Source organism: Ovis canadensis, chromosome 14 (genome assembly GCF_042477335.2).
Source record: "Ovis canadensis isolate MfBH-ARS-UI-01 breed Bighorn chromosome 14, ARS-UI_OviCan_v2, whole genome shotgun sequence".
NCBI classification, from domain to species: domain Eukaryota; kingdom Metazoa; phylum Chordata; class Mammalia; order Artiodactyla; family Bovidae; genus Ovis; species Ovis canadensis.
This window is the reverse complement of record NC_091258.1, coordinates 54,846,634-54,867,640: the sequence shown is the minus strand read 5'-3', so window position 1 is coordinate 54,867,640 and position 21,007 is coordinate 54,846,634. Positions and strand designations below refer to the sequence as shown.

Sequence of the window (21,007 nt, the reverse complement as noted above, 5' to 3'; positions counted from 1 at the left end):
AACATTTTATCTAATTATAATTAGATCTTCCGCAGTGTTATTTACTTTTCCTAATCATTACTTAGTGCTTTCTGTGTGCTGGGGCTGGGGAGTCATCTTCAATGAGTTCACAGTTCAGTTCCATCCCTTGGGGGATAGAATCAGGTAAGGACATAATGATGCTGAAAGTCACCTGTTTGGTTTCACTACCTAATTAAGTTTGAGCTCAGCCACCAATATGTTCCTTTTCCACTGAACTTTAAAGTACTCTGCAGACACATCAACTAGACATACGTGAAAATGACCTACAGATATCCAGAAATAAAAATCCACTTTGGTGTGTGGCAGGAGTTGGGAAAGTGTGGCCAGTGGGCCAAATCCAGACCCATCACCCATGTTAGGAATAATTTTATTGAAACCCAGCCATGTCTGTTCTGTTACAGTATTATCTACAGCTCACGCCCTACAAGGGCAGTGTTGAATCATAATAGAGAGGGTGCAGCCTAAAATATTTAATATCTGGCCCTTTATAGAAAGAGTTTGCCAAATTCTGGCTAAAGAACAAGATAGTATAATTCCGAAAAAACATCTGCAAACCTGCAGAATTGGGCCCAAGGAGGTGGCCAAGGTGTACAAGGCGGAGGGGAGAGGGGGTCTAAATGTTGTCCAGATATTAGGAGCTGCAGATGTGGCTCAACGGCTCACCTCTTCTGGTATAAACGTTGCATTTTCCTGAAAGAAAATTGAGTAGAGAGTAAATTAGGAAAAGCAGGGGAATAAATAAAATATAATTCCAAGTATGCATGCTCCTTAATATGTGAATGGTTTGGATTAAATATCCTGCAAAACATCACATCAGTGTCAGCGATCCAGGACCTAGGATCACCAACATAATTTTAAGATGTTTCCCTTGGTGAAATGGATGTTTTTAAGTGTATGTGCACAAAGACATGGACATCACACATGTGGTCACCAGGGGCTATTCAAAGTGAGATGTGTGCGCGTGTGTAACAAATATATCTTTCCATATCTATATATAGAAATACTAAGGCGCATATAAATAAATGTTAAATAAAATTTCACTGACTTTGGAACTATGTAAAGAAATCTTGAGCTGTAGAGATAACTTCTGAGAGAGGGAAGGAGTTGGATGAAATAAATGAGAAAAGTAAGGGAACGCATGAGAAATTTACACACACGTCTATCAGCAGTTATAAAAAGATATTTAAAGTATATATCTGCATTTGAACATATACAAATATTTTAAGCATATATAGAGATATTTAAATTATATATGTGTATATTTTATGATCAGAGTGTTAGGCACCCTGACAGGCTACACCAAGGAAAGGTGTCATTTGCTGTTCCTTGGTGGAGAGGCTGGTAGGCCCCAGAATACCAGCCTCTACCAGTTGTTTCTAACACCAAGATACTTTGTGCATCTTAGAATGCAAACTGACCATTAGCGCATGCACAGTTCTTAGAGGAAAGACTCTGGGGTCCAATGAATAGTATCTTGGCTCTACATGTTGGCTGTGTGACTTTGGGCAAATTACTTAACCTCTCTGTGTCTTGGCAGCCTTACTTGCGATAGGTAAATAGCAACAGTACCTGTCTCTGGATTAATATAGAAATGAAACAAATTAATAGCAAAGCACAGGTTCTGGCACATAGTAAACTCTCAAAAAAGTAAGCTATTTTTGGTATTATTTATATCCGTGGGCTGAGATGTGTTTCTGTTACCTTCAAGAGCAGTTTTGAGGAAAATAGTTTTTGTTGTTTTTTAAATTAACATTCTCTGTCATCAATGCCCTTTATAGTCAGCAAAGCACCTCCATGTGTTGTCTCAGAGTAGTGCTGTTCAATAGAAATAGAGTGAAAGCCTATAAGGTAACTTTAACTTTTCTTGTAATCACACTAAAATACAGCAAGAAGCAGGTGAAATCTATTTTATCTTATTTAGTTCAAATAAGATATATTTAGCTCAAATAAGTTATATCAGCCTTCCCTGCTAGCTCAGTTGGTAAAGAATCTGTCTGCAATGCAGGAGACCCCATTTTGATACCTGGGTTGGGAAGATCTGCTGGAAAAGGAATAGGCTACCCACTCCTGTATTCTTGGGCTTCCCCTGTGGCTCAGCTGATAAAGATTCCATGTGCAATGCAGGAGACCTGCGTTCATTCCCTGGGTTGGGAAGATCCCTTGGAGAAGGGAAAGGTTACCCACTCCAGTATTCTGGCCTGCAGAATTTCATGGACTATAGTCCATGTGGTCGCAAAGAGTCAGACACGACTGAATGACTTTCACTTCACATTTAGCTCAACAGTGAGAGGCAAAGTCAAGACCCTTTCAAAGATATCGAAAGTCTGCAATATTGTACATTACATGGAAAAAGAGATTTGAGGTTACAGATGGAATTAAGTTCACTAATCAGCTGATTTTTAAGATACAGCTATTTTCTAGATTGTCTGAGTGGGCCTAATGCATTCACAAGGGTTCTTGAAAGTGAAGAGGGAGGCCGAAGAGAAGGTCAGGGTGATGCCACAGGGGAGGAAATTGTCCAGCTCTTGTAGAATGGAAGATAGAAGGTGAGCCATGGGAGGTGGACCACCTCTGGAAGTTGGAAAAGGCAAGGGAAGAGATTCTCTCCTGGATTCCAGAATGGAATACAGCCCCGCTGACACCATAATCTTAGCTCAGTAAGTCCTGGGTTGCTCTTCTAACTGATGAAACTGTAGGGTCACACATTCAGGTTATTTTGAGCCACCTAGTTTGTAATAATTTGTTATAGCTGCAATAGAAAATGAATAAACTGATATCAAAATATTATCATTTCAAATCCATCAGTATGATATTATTAATGAGATCCATTACATTCTTCATTTTTTTCATACTGTTTGAAATCTAGCATGTTGATAACACATTTTATACCAGCCAAATCGCATTTCAGATGCTTGATAGCCATGCAGGGCTCATGGCTGCCATTTTGGACACTGCAAACTGAGATGATTCCCACAGTAAACTCTGTGGTGATATTAGCAGTAGGCGTTCCTATGTGGCTCAGTGGCAAAGAATCTGCCAGCCAATGCAGGACATGCATGAGCTGTGGGTTTGATCCCTGGGTTTGGAAGATCTCCTGGAGGAGGAAATGGAAACCCACTCCAGTATTCTTGCCTGGAAATCCCATGGACAGAAGAGCCTGGCAGACTACAGTCCACAGGTTCACAAAGAGCTGAACGTGACTTAGGCACCGAGCATGCACACGCACGTGTTAGCAGTAGAGCAACACAACCAGGCCATCCTCAATTATATATTCACATGCGCTTCTGCTATGAATTCTGATTGTTTGTTTGTCTAAAACACGTTGATCCCTCTTACTTTAGGTCCCTAGATCAGAGCTGTCCCTTAACAGTTGGTGAGATTGCTCACAGTGCCTGGAGAGCGGGCACGTGGCAGGATGGGGCAGGGGGTTCAAAGTGGCCTGTGCCTCATTCAGCAAACCTGTGCCCTGGGAACTGTATTGATCCTCCCTTCTGCCCTGAGGAGCACAATTTTGTCATATCTATTTGAAGTCCATGTATTAAAAGGAAAAATTATTATCTTTCTGTATACTTTGATTCCTCTCAACCTGAGCCCATTCTCCTCTGGCCCTCCCATGGGCATTTAGAATTATAAACTAGGCCAGGAAATAAGAAGCACCTTAAACTTATACCTAAGGAAATCAGAGAAAGTAGAACAAATAAAACCCAAAGTTAGTAGAAGGAAAGAAATCACAAAGATCAGATTAGAAATAAATGAGAGACTGAAAAGACAAAAATCAGTAAAACTAAAAGCTGGTTCTTTGAAAAGATAAACAAAATTAATAAATTTTTAGTCAGACTCGTCTAGAAAAAAGGGAGTGGTCCCAAATCAACAAAATGAGAAATGAAAAAGGAAAAGTTACAACCAATACCACAGAAATACAAAGGATCATGAGACTACTAGGGAGCAACTATATACCAATAAAATGGACAACCTAGAAGAAATGGACAAATCCTTAGAAAGCTACAATCACTCAAAACTGAACCAGGGATAGAAAATATGAATAGACCAATTACCAGTATTGAAATCGAATCAGTAGTTTAAAAACTTCCAGCAATCTAAAGTCCAGGATCAGATGACTTCACAGGTGGATTCTAACAAGCATTTCAGTTCAGTTCAGTTCAGTTTAGCTGCTCAGTCGTGTCTGACTCTTTGTGACCCCATGAATCGCAGCACGCCAGGCCTCCCTGTCCATCATCAACTCCCGGAATTCATCCAAACTCCTGTGTATCAAGTTGGTGATGCCATCCAACCATCTCATCCTCTGTCGTCCCCTTCTCCTCCTGTCCCCAATCCCTCCCAGCATCAGAGTCTTTTCCAATGAGTCAACTCTTCGCATGAGATGGCCAAAGTACTGGAGTTTCAGCCTCAGCATCAGTCCTTCCAATGAACACCCAGGACTGATTTCCTTTAGGATGGACTGGTTGGATCTCCTTGCAGTCCTTGCAGACTCTCCAGAGTCTTCTCCAACACCACTGTTCAAAAGCATCAATTCTTTGGTGCTCAGCTTTCTTAATAGTCCAACTCTCACATCCATACATGACCACTGGAAAAACCATAGCCTTGACTAGGTGGACCTGTTGGCAAAGTAATGTCTCTGCTTTTGAATATGCTATCTAGGTTGGTCATAACTTTCCTTCTAAGGAGCAAGTATCTTTTAATTTCATGGCTTCAATCACCATCTGCAGTGATTTTGGAGTCCTAAAAAAATAATTGTGACACTGTTTCCACTGTTTCCCCATCTATTTCCCATGAAGTGATGGTTAGAGAAGAGTAAACACTTCTTCTGAAACTATTCCAAAAAATTACATAGGAAGAAATACTACTGAACTCAATCTATGAGGCCACCATCACCCTGATACCAAAACTAGATAAAAGCATAATGAATAAAAGAAAACTACAGGCCAATATCACTGATGACCATAGATGCAAAAAATCCTCTACAAATTATTAGCAAACTAATTCCAACAGTACTTTAAAAGGATCAGACATCATGATCAAGTGGGATTTATCCCAGGGATACAAAGATTTCTCAGTATCCATAAACCAATCAATGTGATACATTGTATCAACAAATGGAGGAATGAAACCTGTATGATCATCTCAACAGATGCAGAAAAAAATCTTTTGATAAAATTCAAAATAATTTATGACAAAAACTCTCCAGAAAGTGGGCATGGAGAGAGCATACCTCAACATAATAAAGGTCATGTATGACAAAGCCACATGTAACATCCTGTGAGAGAGAGAGTGTGTGTGTGCGTGCGTGCACAGGCTAAGTCACTTCAGTTGTGTCTGACTCTGTGTGACCCTATGGACTGTAGCCTGCCAGGTTCCTCTATCCATGAGATTCTCCAGGCAAGAATAGTGGAATGGGTTGCCATGCCCTTCTCCAAGGGATCGTCCCAATCCACGGATCAAGCGTACATCTCTTAGGTCTCCTGCATTGGCAGGTGGGTTCTTTACCACAAGTGCCATTTGGGAAGCCCACTGTAACATCTTCCTCAGGGCAAAAAAACTTTTTCTTTAAGATCAGGAGCAAGACAAGGATGTCCACTGTTGCTACTTTTGTTCAGCATAGTTTTGGATGTCCTAGCCACAGCAATCAATGAAGAAAAATAAATAAAAGTCATTTAAATTGGAAAAGAAGTAAAACTGACATTGTTTGCAGGTGATACAATGCTATACACAGAAAATTCTAAACATGGTGCCAGAAAACAGAGATCATCAGTGATTTTGGTAAAGTTGCTGGATATAAAATTAGTACACAGAAATCTTGCATTTCTACACACTAACAAAAAATAGCACAAAAAGGAAGTAAAGAAACAATCCCATTTACCACCATATCACAAGGAATAAAATTCATAGGAATAAATCTATATAAGGAAGTAAAGGATCTGTACTCCAAAAAATATAAGACACTGATGAAAGAAATTGAAGAAGACTCAAACAAATGAAAAGATATACTGTGTTTGCAGATTGGAAAAATCAATATTGTTAAAATGACCATACTTCTCAAGGCAATCTACAGATTCAGTACAAATGTCCAATGGAATTTGTACTATCAAATTTCCAATGGAATTTTTCACAGAACTAGAACAAAATGTTTAAAAATTTGTATGAAAACACAAAATACCCCAATAATCAAAACAATCTTGAGAAATAAAAATGGAGCTGGAGAATTCATGCTCCCTGAATTCAAACTATACCACAAAGCTACAGTAATTAAAGCAGTTTGGTACTGGCACAAAAACAGACATATAGATTGATGGAACAGAATGGAAAACCCAGAAATAAACTCAAGAACCCATGGTCAGTTAATCAATGACAAAGGAAGCAAGAATATACAATGAAGAAAAGATAGTCCCTTCAATAAGTGTTACTGGGAAAACTGGACAGGTATATGTAAAAGAATTAAGTTTGAACCTTCTCTAACACCATATACAAAGAAACAAAAAAAACTCAAAATGGATTAAAAATATAAATAGGAAAATATGATACTATAAAATTCCTAGAGGAAAACATAGGCAGAACACTTTTTTGACATTAATTGCAGCAGTATATTTTTGGATCTGTCTCCTCCAGTGATGGAAAAAAAAAAGAAAAAATGGGACCTAATTAAACTTAAAAGCTTTTGCACAGCAAAGGAAACTATAAACATAATGAAAAGACAACCTACAGACTGGGAGAAAATGTTTTCAAATGATGCTACCAACAAGGGATTAATTTCCAAAATATACAAACACTTTATATGGCTTAATACAAAAAAAATCAAAAAATGGGCAGAAGACCTAAACAGACATTTCTCAAAAGATATACAGATGGTCAACAAACACATGAAAAGATGCTCAATGTCACTAATTATTATAGAACCGCAAATCAAAACTGCAATGTGCTGTCACCTCACACCAGTCAGAGTGGCCTTTATTAAAAAGTCGCAAATAGAGAGGGTATAAAGGAAAAGGAACCCTCCTACACTGTTGGTGGACATGTAAATTGGTGAAGTTACTATGTAAAATAGTATGGAAGGTCCTTAAAAAACTAAAAAGAGAGTTGCCATATGATCCAACAATCCCACTCCTGAATGCATATTCAGAGAAAATAATAATAATTTTAAAAGATACACCCCCCATGTTCATTGCAGCACAATTTACAATAACCATGGAAGCAACCTAAATATTCATTAACAGATGAATAGATAAAGAAGATATGATATATATATATATATAATATATATATACACACACACAGTGGAATATTACTCAGCCATAAAAAGAATGAAATAATGCCTTTTGCAGGAACATGGATCAACTAGAGATTATCATATTAAGTATGTAAATCTTAAAGAGAAAGACAAATATTATATGTTACATATTCAGAATCTAAAATAATGATACAAATGAATTTATCTACAAAACAAAAATAAACTTGCAGACATAGAAAACAAACTTACGGCTACCAAAGTGGATAACAAGGTGTGGTGGAAAGAGCCAGTATGATAGAGATAAATTAGGAGTTTGGGATTAATGTGTGTGCATGCATGCTAAGTCACTTTGGTCATATCCAACTCTTTGCTGCCCTATGGACCATAGCCGGTCAGTCCTCTCTGTCTGTGGGGTTCTCCAGGCAAGAATAATGGAGTGGGTTGCCATTTCCTCCTCCAGGGGATCTTTCCAACCTAGGAATCAAACCCTTGTCTCTTGTGTCTTCTGCACTAGCAGGCGAGTTCTTTACCACTAGCACCACCTGGGAAGCCTAGGATTAATATATACATACTACTATACATAAAATAGGTAAACAGCAGGGAACTACACTCAATACCTTATAATAATCTATAGTGGAAAAAATCTGAAAAAGAACATATATATATGTATGTGCATTTGTGTGTGTGTGTGTGTAACTGAATTACTTTGCTATAGACTTGAAGTCAACACAACATTGTAAATTATTTGTAACTTCAATAAAAAAAAAGCAATCCTCAAAGATTTCTAAGGAGCTATGCCTAATGTGTCAGAAGATTAACCCTTTGATCTTTGCGCTGAATTTTATATACCACCAATGAATGATAAATCTTATTCACTTCCATATTATTTCCTAGTTTGACAGAGGCACTATATTTTTATAATATAGTCTTACTTGCAATGCAAATATTTTCAGTGTCTCTCACATCAATAAAATGTAATATTAATTTGAAAAAGAATTATGAACTAGGCAGATATCCTTCTAGCCCATTGGTGCCACTTCCACATACTTATGGGCATTGTCAAGTATTCTTGTGTTTAATTTACATAAACAGTGTTGTAACATATCACAGTACAATCTACCCTTTTCTTTCAAAATTGTTTTCCCTCTCTAGCCATGAGCTAGACAGTTCTATTTTAAAAAGAATCAGCACACTTTTCTGGAAAAGACCAAAGAGTAAATATTTTAGGCTCTACAGGTCATATGGGCTATGTCCCAACTACTCAACTCTGTGTATCTAGGACAAAAGCACCACCTATGTGAATATTGTCATAGACAGTATGTAAATAAATGGGTGTAACTGTCTTCCAATAAAACTTTATTTACAAAAACAGATGCCAAAGATTCAGCCTGCCTCCCACTCTGCTGCTGCTAAGTCGCTTCAGTCGTGTCTGACTCTATGCAACCTCATAGATGGCAGCCCATCAGGCTCCCCGATCCCTGGGATTCTCCAGGCAAGAACACAGGAGTGGGTTGCCATTGCTTTCTCCAGCCTCCCACCCTAGTTTATCCATTTTAGCTACTCTATAGTATTCCACTCTCTGAAGACAGCAAGAATTTTTATCCACTCCTTTACTGATGTCAAACAGGTTTTCACTATTTCCTTGTATCACAAGCATCCTGTAATGCACTTCTCATATAGACCCTTCCATGTATTTGTAAGAGAATTTCTCTAAATTAAATTCCTATGAAAAATTGCTGAGTTAGAGTGTCAGTTCAATACCTACAGCCAGATTGTTCTCTGAAATGCTCATACCATTTTATAGCTCTACTGTCATGCAGAAAAATGCCTGTTTTTCCTTCAGTCTCATAGCCACTACAAGAAGAAGTCCTTGACCTGGTCACATGGGGAAGCAGAAGGTGCCTGCAGGTTGGTTCCTGTGTGCCCAGCCACTTTCTGCTCCTAGCCTGCAAGTCACGACTGAGGAAGGAGGTAAGGCTGGTTGCTTGTGTTAAGCCATGATACTTATTTCAAAGGATGAACTTCGTGTGATCACAACTTATCAGGCTTAATTCACGAAAGCACTACTCTTTATTATATATATATATATATATATATATATATATATATATATATATAGAGAGAGAGAGAGAGAGAGAGAGAGAGAGAGAGAGGGAGAGAGAGAGAGAGAGAGAGGAAAAATTCTTTCCTCATAGCTCAATCAGTAAAGGATCTGCCTGCAATGCAGGGCACCCAGGTTTGATTCCTGGGTCAGGAAGATCCCCTGAAGAAGGAAATGACAACCCACTCCAGTATTCTTGCCTGGAGAATCCCATGGATAGAGGAGCCTGGTGGGCTACAGTCCATGGGGTCACAAGAGTCGGACATGGCTTAGTGACTAAACCACCACCACCTAGGAGTAAAAAAGGAAATCCATGAAACAGTTGGCTTTGACATTGATGACCCCAGGAATGATTTTGCAATGCAAGAAATCAATTTCCTGGCCTCATAACATCATTTCCAGAGATGTGATCACCAGAGGAGATGGCATTTTCATAAAGATCTTTCTGCTTCTGCAGGTGGATAATGACCCAGAAGTGAAAGTCTCTTCACTTTCAATAGACACCCTGGATAGTTATCTGATATCCGCCCTTGCTCCTGACCAACCAGGATAGAGATAGGAGGTCCTGCTACACTGGGAATAGCCTGAGTGTTTTTATACAGAGAGCAGCGGTCATTAGAATAGGGAAGACTCCCTTAGGAAGATGCAACATTTGGAGACTGGGGTAACTGTTACCTAAATTCTGAAAAATCTCACTTTCTCCTTTTTCCTAGTCATTCATTCAGCTAACAGCTTTTATTGAGCACTGAATATGTGTCAAATTGCCAACATCCACTGGATCATCGTAAAAGCAAGAGAGTTCCAGAAAAACATCTATTTCTGCTTTATTGACTATTCCAAAGCCTTTGACTGTGTTGATCACAATAAACTGTGGAAAATTCTGAAAGAGATGGGAATACCAGACCACCTAACCTGCCTCTTGAGAAATCTGTATGCAGGTCAGAAAGCAACAGTTAGAACTGGACATGGAACAACAGACTGGTTCCAAATAGGAAAAGGAGTACGTCAAGGCTGTATATTGTCACCCTGCTTATTTAACTTATATGCAGAGTACATCATGAGAAACGCTGGGTTGGAAGAAACACAAGCTGGAATCAAGATTGCCGGGAGAAATATCAATAACCTCAGATATACAGATGACACCACGCTTATGGCAGAAAGTGAAGAGGAGCTAAAAAGCCTCTTGATGAAAGTGAAAGAGGAGAGTGAAACAGTTGGCTTAAAGCTCAACATTCAGAAAACCAAGATCATGGCATCTGGTCCCATCACTTCATGACAAATAGATGGGGAAACAGTGGAAACAGTGTCAGACTTTATATTTTTGGGCTCCAAAATCACTGCAGATGGTGACTGCAGCCATGAAATTAAAAGACGCTTACTCCTTGGAAGAAAAGTTATGACCAACCTAGATAGTATATTCAAAAGCAGAGACATTACTTTGCCGACTAAGGTCCGTCTAGTCAAGGCTATGGTTTTTCCAGTGGTCATGTATGGATGTGAGAGTTGGACTGTGAAGAAGGCTGAGCACCAAAGAATTGATGCTTTTGAACTGTGGTGTTGGAGAAGACTCTTGAGAGTTCCTTGGACTGCAAGGAGATCCCACCAGTCCATTCTGAAGGAGATCAAACCTGGGATTTCTTTGGAAGGAATGATGCTAAAGCTGAAGCTCCAGTACTTTGGCCACCTCATGCAAAGAGTTGACTCATTGGAAAAGACTCTGATGCTGGGAGGGACTGGGGGCAGGAGGAGAAGGGGACAACAAAGGATGAGATGGCTGAATGGCATCACGGACTTGATGGACGTGAGTCTGAGTGAACTCCGGGAGATGGTGATGGACAGGGAGGCCTGGCCTGCTGCGATTCATGGGGTCACAAAGAGTCGGACATGACTGAGCGACTGAACTGAATTGAACTGAACTGAACTGAATATGTGTCAGATGTTGCCATTGACTGCAACTAATAAAGCTTCCTGTCTTCCTGGAGCATGCAATCTAATGGGAAGTAGACCTACAATAAGCAGAATAAATATGTGAATCACATCTGCTCATTTATTTCTACTTCATATCTGCTATGTGCCAGGAGCTGAGATTTTTACAACATGGTCTCCAGCTTCAAGAGGTCCACACTTCAATAAGTGAGACAGATGGGTAAAAGAAACGCAATGCAATGTGACCATTATTCAAAGTATATTCAAATGCAATAGAGCATGTATCATTCATAATAGTGTCATTACGGGGCTGTGATGAGTTCTGCTCCAGGTAGTGAATAAAGACCCCCTGAACTTGAGCCATATTACTGGAGTTTTCCAGAGAAACAGAACTCATAGGAAATTTATGCGTGTGTGTATATATATGTGTATATATATATATACACATATATATATAACAATAATATATAACAATATGTATGTAACAATAACAAAAATATATATAACATAATATATATAACAATATTATAGGAGATTTATTATAGGAATTGGCCTATGTAATTATGGAGACCAAGAAGTTCCACACTCTGCTGCCTGCAAGCAGAAGTACCAGGAAAGCCAGTGGTGTAATTCAATCCAAATCCGAAGGCCTGAGAACCAGAAGTGCCAAGATCCAAGGGCAGGAGAAGATGCCAGTCCCAGCTCGAACAAAGAGCAGATTTTCCTCCCCTCCACCATATTGCTCTGTACAGGCCCTCGACAGTTTGGATGATGCCCACTCTGCTTGGTGTCTTAGTAAGTAGGAACATACCAAGTAGAGAGAAATGGAGGAGGACATTTGGGGCTAGGGAAACAGATTTGGCAAAAAGTGGAGGTCTGGAAGGTAGGCTACATATTGAGTCATGAAGGATCAAAGAAACTGAGGAGTTAGGCTAGTTAGTGTCTGAAGTCTTTCAACGAGCAGTGATGACAAATGGTATCTATTCTGAAATGCTTGCAGACAAATAGTCACGTTTTTAAGAAGACATCTCTGGACCCTTAGGCCTGAGAAGGCTACCTGGGTCACAGCGGGCACTCGGTGGAAGTCTACTGCATGAACAGCTGATACTTCAAAATGCAACATCAAACTCAAGTCATAATTATTCTGTTTCTTGAGGGGATGATCAGTTTCACACAACAACACTGTGTTTGAAGAGCTTGGCAAAGAAACAAATTGGACTTATGGTTATGTCTTTGTTTTAAAAATGCTATCATCTTGAAGGCAGAATTCCAATATTCCTTATGCAATGTACTGCTCTGTGTTGGAGAAGGTTATCTAAGGCAAGTAAGCGGACAAAAATGCAAACGGTTCCAGGACAAATATTCTTTGTCCAAGTAACATGGTCCCTGGGAGAGCATGGAGCCATGTCTAACTGAAGCCAAAACCACCGTTAACTTCAGGCTACTCTGGAAATGGGAGCAAGTATAGAGAGTGGGTGAGACTGCAAATTCTCAGGGACCTGGGCCATTTATGGGTGATGGGATGCCTCCTATTTTTGAAAAATAATTAGTAGCTTCTTTTCTTTCCTTTATGGCTCTTTATGTCCCTCAAGTCTCAGAGAAGTTTTAGAACCAGAGAATAATGGTTTGTGGTAGGGGGTGATGGTGCTGCTGCTATGGAGGGATGCAGGATTTGCTCCTTGGTGGCCTCTGTGTCCTTGAACTGGAGCTGAAAGAGGCAATCCCACCTGAGCCTTACTGGCAGGTTAGCTCTGCTTTCTCTCATTTACTCTGATTGCAAACAAACTTGGTCCTTCCTACTGGGATGGTCTCTGAGGACCACAGTAAAAAGACTCTTTCTAGATTTCTCTTCCCAGATGTGGGGACTGGGGTAAGTGATGCCCCTCGGTAAGCCCAGTATCTTTATCTGTAGGTAGAGACACAGTAGCCTTGGGGACTAAATGAGACAATGCATGGGAAGGGCAAGAACAGTGCCCGGCACTGGTCCAGCTCATTCTGTAGCACTGATAACTCTTCTGTTTGCCCTGCTGTCTACTGAAGGATGAAGGGTGGGTGTCCTGGCTTTGACACAAGGATGTCTACTTTGGTCATTTTGGCCAACTCAGTGTCATGTGCATGATCATTCATGCAGGAGACTGATTGCAACCCAGTTGAGACAGAAGTAGATCCTGTACCCACTTGCATTGTTGCTTAACAAACAAGAGCAGGATATCGGTGGTGCCCAGTACCAAGCATTTATATAGGTCATGTAGCCATGGGTTGGCTGGGGCTCAGCCCATCTAGGTTGAACTCGGTTGGGTGCCTCTGTTCTAAGTGTCTTATATTTTCCTTCTTGAACCAACAAGCTAGCTTGGATGTGCTCTTTTCACGGTAATGACAGCAGTGCAAGAGATGAGCAGAAACACACAAATGTCTCAAGTTCAAGGCTCAGAATTGGTGCAATGTCCCTTCCACCTCATTCCATTGGCCAAAGCCAGGCTCTTGGTCAACTACAAGGTCAATGGGGGGGGGGGAATATGTCCCAATCTATTAATGGGAGGAACTATAAACTCATTTGGCAAAGGGCTGAACACAGAGAGGGGCCAAGAATTGGGCCAAAAACTCTATCCATGGCAGGTTATGTTCTTACAATCTCTTCATCATTTCAGTTATGTCAAAACACCTATAGATTGAGGGAGAGGGAAAGATTATCTCACAACCAACACACTGAACACACACACATATCTATTCATGGATTCAACAGACATTTACTGAATACTCACTACGAGCCAGGTACTTTCGAGGCACATGGTATCATGATAAATAAGAAAGACATATCCCTTGCTGTTCACATTCTGGAAGGCAAGACAAACAAACAGGTAATACTTCCAACAACAACCAGGAAAAGCTTACTTGGTGGTAATTACAAAGCAAAACAAAAGATTGGGTGATAAAGAGCACCCAATATGTGGAACAATTTTAGAGAGTAAGGGGATATTCAATTAACAAATTATGCTCTTTATTTTTTTTTATTTGAACATATTTTTTATCATGTTTACAATATTGTGTTGGTTTCTGCCATACAACAACACAAATCAGCCATGATTATACATACATCCCCTCCCTCCATAACTTCCCTCCCCTGCCCCCATCCCATCCCTCCAGGTCATCACAGAGGGCCAGAATGGGCTCCCTGAGCAACTTCTCTCCAGCTATCCATTTTACACCTGATAGTGCATGTTGATGCTAGTTTCTACATTCATCCCACTCTCCCCATGCTCTTTATTGAACACCTTCCAGAAGTTTCTGGTCTGATGGTCTCAGTCGTCAATATTCTCTCAGATAGCCCAATGGCATTTCACTCTCAGCTCAAATGAGTGCCCCTCCACCCCTTCCTCTGCTTATAACTCAACTAAGAGGAGAGGAACAGTGCTAAATTTCATGCATAATGTTTCTCTTTTGAAGAGGGTCTTCATTTTTCAGGAGGAATATTGAGTGCTGTGTTATAGTCTTTTAAAAATGTCTGTCTGTGAAAAAGCAATCATGGTAGCAAACTGGTCTTTCCACATCACTATCTTATACATCACACAGTGGCATCAGCTGTAGCTGTGTGACACACCAGACCATGGCAACAGCTGAATATCAAAGGCAGGATTAGAATTACTTTAGCCAAAAAAAATTCCCCATTGATAAATTGTCTAGTGAGATAATTACACTGAGGAGTGAATCATCAAAAAGAGAGACTGGATGGAGTTGTTATATTTGATTAACCACATGTTCAACAATATATCGGTATTGGGTAGTTTGGGAAAGTTATCTGTGTGTCTGATAATATTGCAATATTTTCATCTGAACACTGACACTGGGGTGATATAGCCATAGCTTTACTTCCTTGGTTCTATCAATGTTTTGAGACGTTTCCTTTGAAGACAAGAGCATGAAGACTTGGATCTGACCTTGCCCCTCCACTGGGTTCTGTAAAGGCCCTGGAGCTGCTATTGGCTCTCGAGGGAGGGAAGATCAAGTGAGGACCTGAGATGGATGGGGTCACTGTGCATGGCTGACTTCTGCATTTTTCCATGACAGACAGTTCAGGAGGAGTGGAATAATTGTGGAAGTCCTGATGCATCCCTAGCCAAATACCTTGCAATGATGCTGGCTCCATCCCAGAGCCCTGGAGCTTTGGCACACCTGAACATCCTAGGTAAGTTTCAGTGGCTTTAGTACCCAGTCAGACTAGAATTATATCATCCCAGACCACCCAGAGGCTTTGGATTTCAGGGGATATCCTCCAATTCCAGTATCCATTTGTCCTTTTCTTTCCAGCTACGCTGAAGCTGTACACCAACTCTACCCTACGCCTACCCCCACACATACACCATCTCTAATTCTTGATAGTCACCCTGAAGAAATAGAAATCAGGCCTTTTCAGATGGGCTAACAAAAGAAAGGTTCACCCCCCACCACATACACACACACACACACGCACACACACACACACCAGGATCAGCCTTTACACATATACACATGCACGTTCACACTCACACATCCTTGTTTAGGGGAGTTGGGTTCCCATTCTATTGCAAAGACACACATGTAATACAGAACCACGCATCCCTTTCTGAGTCCTCAACAAATTCTAAGCAAAACTCAGCGATGGGACTTTTCTTTTATCTTTTTTTTTTTGGTATGTGTGTGTGTGAGACAGAATTCTTAGTCTGTAGAACTGTCTAGTGAGAAATTTACAGGCAGAATTGACTCTTTGTCTCTACAAAGCCATGAAGGAAAGAGGCTAAGTGGTAATTGTATGCACAGTTCAAAATATTTTAAATGAACTTGTTCTCACAAAGAAATAAGTTATGAAGTTAACTTTTGTATGTGTACGAATAATTAAACTATTGTCACGACTTTAAATTATCATCCATTGTTAACTTACATCATTAAATCTTACCTCTTTGCTAAAGAATAATGAAAAAATGCAAACAGTTATTGCAAGCTCCAGGCCATTGATAATGCCAGTCTGAGTCTGAAATTCACAAGTGTGTTTTGTACTTTCCTCCCCGTTGTTGTGCTGGGAAGCAAAGCCTCGTAGTGTGAGGAGTGACGCTGATTCTCCTGTATCAGGACCAGCTGTCCTGGAATACTGCATTCTCCCTGAATCGTCCAGTCACACAAGGATTTTGCATCTGTGCAAAGAGAGGTACTGGTGGCCCAGCTGAGCCTTTGCTCTTCTTATGGGATTTATAAAATACTCTTAGCCACTGCCACATCAGAGAACAAACTCCTCCCAAGACCATCCTATGTGTAAAACATTTAAGAGATTTGTTGGATAATTTTAGGGGTTGAGGAGCCTGTAGCTGGGTTAGAAGAAAGGAACTTGGGTGGATCTTTCAACTGATCCCTGCGGAGGAAGATGACTCGTGTTAATTTCCTTGTTGTTTCGATTAAGGAGGTGATAGATTTTTTTTTTTCCTGGATATTGTTAAAGAGGCTTGCCAGGCCTTAAGGAAAGTGTGGCATTCTTCAGATGAAATAAGGCCAATCAGTGGAATAATGAGGAAAGTAATATCTCCCCAGAGAGGCTGATGGGGTTTTCATCAAATCAGCCAACCTTTCCCGTCACTAACGCCGCCATGCACTCCCAACAAGCCCTGCTTGCCTGCCTCCCCTCCTTCCTTCCCTTTGTCAAACCCCAGGGACCCAGGACATTTACAGGCACTGGACATCTCCTTTTTTGGGGGAAATAATTATTAACTCTTATTTTCTTCTCTTGATGAATCAACTCAAGTCTCAGAGGGACTGCAGAACCAGAGCAGAATGGTGGGTGGGGAGCTGCAGAGCAATGGAGGGTTTGCTCCTTGGTGGCCTCCGTGTCCTTGAAGCGGATCTGAGATAGGCAGTCCTACCAGATTCCAGCCTGGAGCAGACAAAGGGGGACAGACCACACCGCAGTGGTCCAAGGGGTCTTAGGTGGTTCAGTCTTGCCCTCAATCCACTTCCTTACTTTAACCCCATGGTCAGGAGCCTGGAAACCAGTTGACTAAAATAGCCCTGCTCCCAGTGGCTTACCAGAACAGCAAGGACCTGGGAGAGAGGCTCAAACAAGATGTTCTTGGGATGTGTGCTGGAAGACATCTGGTTGTGTCCGCCCTGTGGCTCTGGGCCACTCTGCCCATCAAGGGATGGTCTTCTGCACTGCCAGGAGATGCCACTTCAGTGAATCTCCTTGGTGCAGGCTCTCCTCCAATGGGCAGCGTCGATGGGAAAGGCAGACACGCCACAAGGTGTCAGATGACAGGCACACGACACCACGTAGTGGCTTCAGCATGATCTTCCTCTCTGCACCAATGGCCTGTTGGCTGTGTTCCTTGTGAGGAGGACTTCGCCAGGCGTTGCCAGCAGATGGGGAAGGGGCAGGCTGGAAGCCTGCAGTATCGCCTTGCCCACTGGATGTTCGCAGAAGCAAGCTGCCCTGACCGGTTCCCAACACACAGGTTCATCTGCAAACCCAGCACCCGGAAGCAGACCCTGGATGCTCCTTTTGTGATGCAGGAGCTGTGGACCTCCTCCATCAGGGCTGCCGGCTGGGGTCACAAAAGAAGGGAAACAATTCCTTTTCGCCTGTGAAAGTTTTCCAAATTAACTGGGTTCCATGCACAGGAGTCCTCCCACCGTGCTCGGCAAATGATTCAAAGCCTCCACATGATTTCATCTGTGCAGACTCTAATCCACTTACTTAATGAAATACATAATTAACATATTATAATTGCAGTAAAGATGGTTTTGACAGAAATCATTTCCCGTATCTAATACCGTGGTAATTTAATCTGTTCCCCACTCCCTAACACGACCCTCTATGATTAAGTTTCATAAGAATTTTTTTGATTGATTGACTCATCTGACGGGCCTGGGCCTTGCTAAAGGACTGTCTGTCAGTTTCCGGAGCGGCATGCGAAGTCGCGGCAGATGGCTGCGCGGCTCTGTGCGTGTCTCCCTGTGTGGTCTCCCGTCTCTCCCACTTTTCCTTCCCTTCCCCTTCTTCTAAATGCCCTGATAATCCACCCTCGGCTCGCCTGAACTGCCAAAACCCGGCATGTTTTTATCTGTTGCTCTCCTCTGCTGTGGGCATGCTTATTAAAGGCAAGGAAAGCAGGAAGTGCTTGGGCAGCAGTGGGAACCAGATGTCTGTCTCCCAGATCTGGCCACACCCCCTCCTGTTCCCCCAACCCAACCTGGTTCTGCCTGCCCTGTTTCCATCTTGAATCCTGCATGTTGGCTAATGGAGATGCAGAAGCAGCCCTCCCGCTCCCCCACATCCCAGCCCTGCCAGAGCTCTGCTCCATCCTGGGGGCACCACTGACCTCAGAGTCAGGGTGAGGCTCACCCCTCCCCTGGCCTTCCCCGCCATGTCCCTGCAGAAGCAAACATGCACACTTTCCTGCCATAAAGAGTGGGTTGCAAGCATCTGGATTGCTCCTTGGTCAGTGGATGGGATTTCTAAGGCAGTCGGAAATTTAAAGGGTGACGCTGAAGTCTGGTTACTGGGAAAGGTGCCTGTAAGATGTAAAATGCCAAAAAGCAAGAGAGGCAGGAAGGGGCCTGCAAAGTGAGTGAGAAAGCAGCCCCATGTGAAGGTTTGCACCTGTTCATTTCTTGGTGCTTCCTCAAAGTTGCTACTGTTTGCTAAGCACCCACTGTATAACCAGGTACTGGGGACCGTGAACTCCAGGTAACAGATGAGAAAATGAGCCTCTGTGAGGTTAAGCACTGCGTTTGAAGCCACCTAGCAAGTAGGTGGTAGAACCAACTGGAGTGATCTTGCCAGGGTGGTGGGTGCTGGCTCATGGGTGCTCCATCATCTGCTGAAGGGGAGAGGCCAGAACAGAGGTGTGGGCACGAACACACAGAGAGTGTCTTCTGGGGAAGGAGGGTGCGTGGGAAATCAAGGACACCCTGGGCTTCAAGTTGCTCCGGCCTCTCCCTGTGGGCAGCAGTCAGATGGTATCTCCCAGGCCCTCTCACTGACACGGGCCTTCCCAGCAGGCTCATCTCAAAGCCCCTCCCCAGGAAGCATCCCATCATGCCAGCAGGATCACACCTGTCATCTATTGCAGCTCATCACAAGTTTTTCCAAAATGCAATTCTTTATAGACTCATTATATCTCCTTTCAGGGCCACAGCTCCCTGGAGTGCAAGCTGGGGTCTCCCAGCATTTCAGAGGTGTGGATACAACAGGTAGAAGATCTGTGGCATACACATGCCTCCTCTCTCCCAGCATCCACCGTCCAGCTGAGCCAAGTAGGTGATGGACTGGAGCCCAGTTCTCCCTCCCACCAGCCCTCCTACCCCTTCTGCCACCTGAGGGCCCAGCTCAGAAGCCCAGCTGGCTTGGCTCTGAGAGCAACATGAGGACATTGCTGCAGGACCTCCTCGGAGGCTCTTTGGCCACCCCCAGGGCTTGGAGACCCCAACCGATCCATGGAACACTGGCTGAGTGCTCCCCACCGTCATAGGGTCCTAGCCATTTATGTCTTGTGGGCCTCCTGCTCTATAAAAAATATTCAAAATTCTACTTTACAACTGCATTGGTATAATGACAATAGAACCTTGGACCCTAAGAGCTCATTTTTTTCTATAATTTTAATTAGAATTAAAATATTTATTATTTAAGGTCCTGAAGTGTGAGTGAGGAGTGAGGCCAATCTGCCTGGCCCCTCTGCCCCTGACTCTACAGGCAGGGTGCCCCTAACTTGGCCAAGCAAAGCAGCCCAAGGCCACAAGGGTGTCCCTGGTCAGGACACTCAGGGGCTCTGCCATCTGCCACCCACTCATCCGTCTCTAACGCCCCCTGGACATGCAGAAATAGCTTGGCCTGACCAACTGCCCGGCCCCCCGCCCCCGCCAAAATGGTCTCGCCTGGGAAGGGATGAGCTGGCCATGAGGCTGGGTTCTCTCATGGAGAGAGAAAAGGTATCCTGACAACGTTTTACAGTGAGGGCTGGGAGGGGATATAGGGATCAATGCCCGCAGGTATACGAAAGCTTCCAGGGTCCTGGCACCAGTTCTCTTAGGACTGGCCCGTGGTGTGCCCCTCTCCCATACACACCTCGTCTATCTTCCTTCAAGCTCAAGACGCAATGCAGGAACAACCGACTGGCCTCCAAGGAGCATCCTTCATATTGAATAGTCAAAGTGGACCCTCCCCCCGCTTCCCCGCCCCCGGTGACGCCAATCACCCAGGGCAGACACATTCCTGCCGCATGATCCCTTCCAAGCCATGAGCCTCCAACGACGGACCACGTGTCCCCCTCCAGGTTGGCCTCTCTGTCACTGTCTAGAAACAGTGAGTGCTGTGAGGACGGTCCATCCTTATTTCTCTGAATCTTAACACAGAGGCATGAGAATGAAAGGAAAACAGCTTACGCCTGACTGGTGTTAAAGACTTCCTCTGCCGCCAAAGCCTGTGACTCTGAAGGACTGTGACATCCTCCTGGGATTAGGGCTGCTTGAGAAAGGCCAGATCTGAGCAGGAGCAGCCTGGGGGCCGGACGGGGATAAGGGCGGAGCGTGGCCAGAGGAAGGCCAGTTGCAGCCTGGGGAGCCCCGGGACGGGCGGGGCGCAGGGCGCGGGGTGGCGGGGGGTGGGAGGGGGAGCGGCTCGTGCATCCAGCCTCCAGCCCAGCAGCTGTCCCCAGGCTCTCAGGCCCTGGTGGGCAGGTCATGGGCCCAGCGTCGCA

At 43.0% G+C, this 21,007-nt stretch overlaps 1 long non-coding RNA gene across 1 annotated transcript; it reads right to left on the bottom strand.

The window, feature by feature from the left end:
- Positions 1-338: 338 nt before the first annotated feature.
- Positions 339-20,798, bottom strand: LOC138419437 (uncharacterized). The gene is made up of 3 exons (XR_011248973.1): positions 20,694-20,798; positions 14,054-14,125; positions 339-711 (listed from the first exon to the last, which is right to left on the bottom strand). It is a non-coding gene; the product is annotated as an uncharacterized lncRNA (long non-coding RNA).
- Between the last annotated feature and the right edge of the window lie 209 nt (positions 20,799-21,007).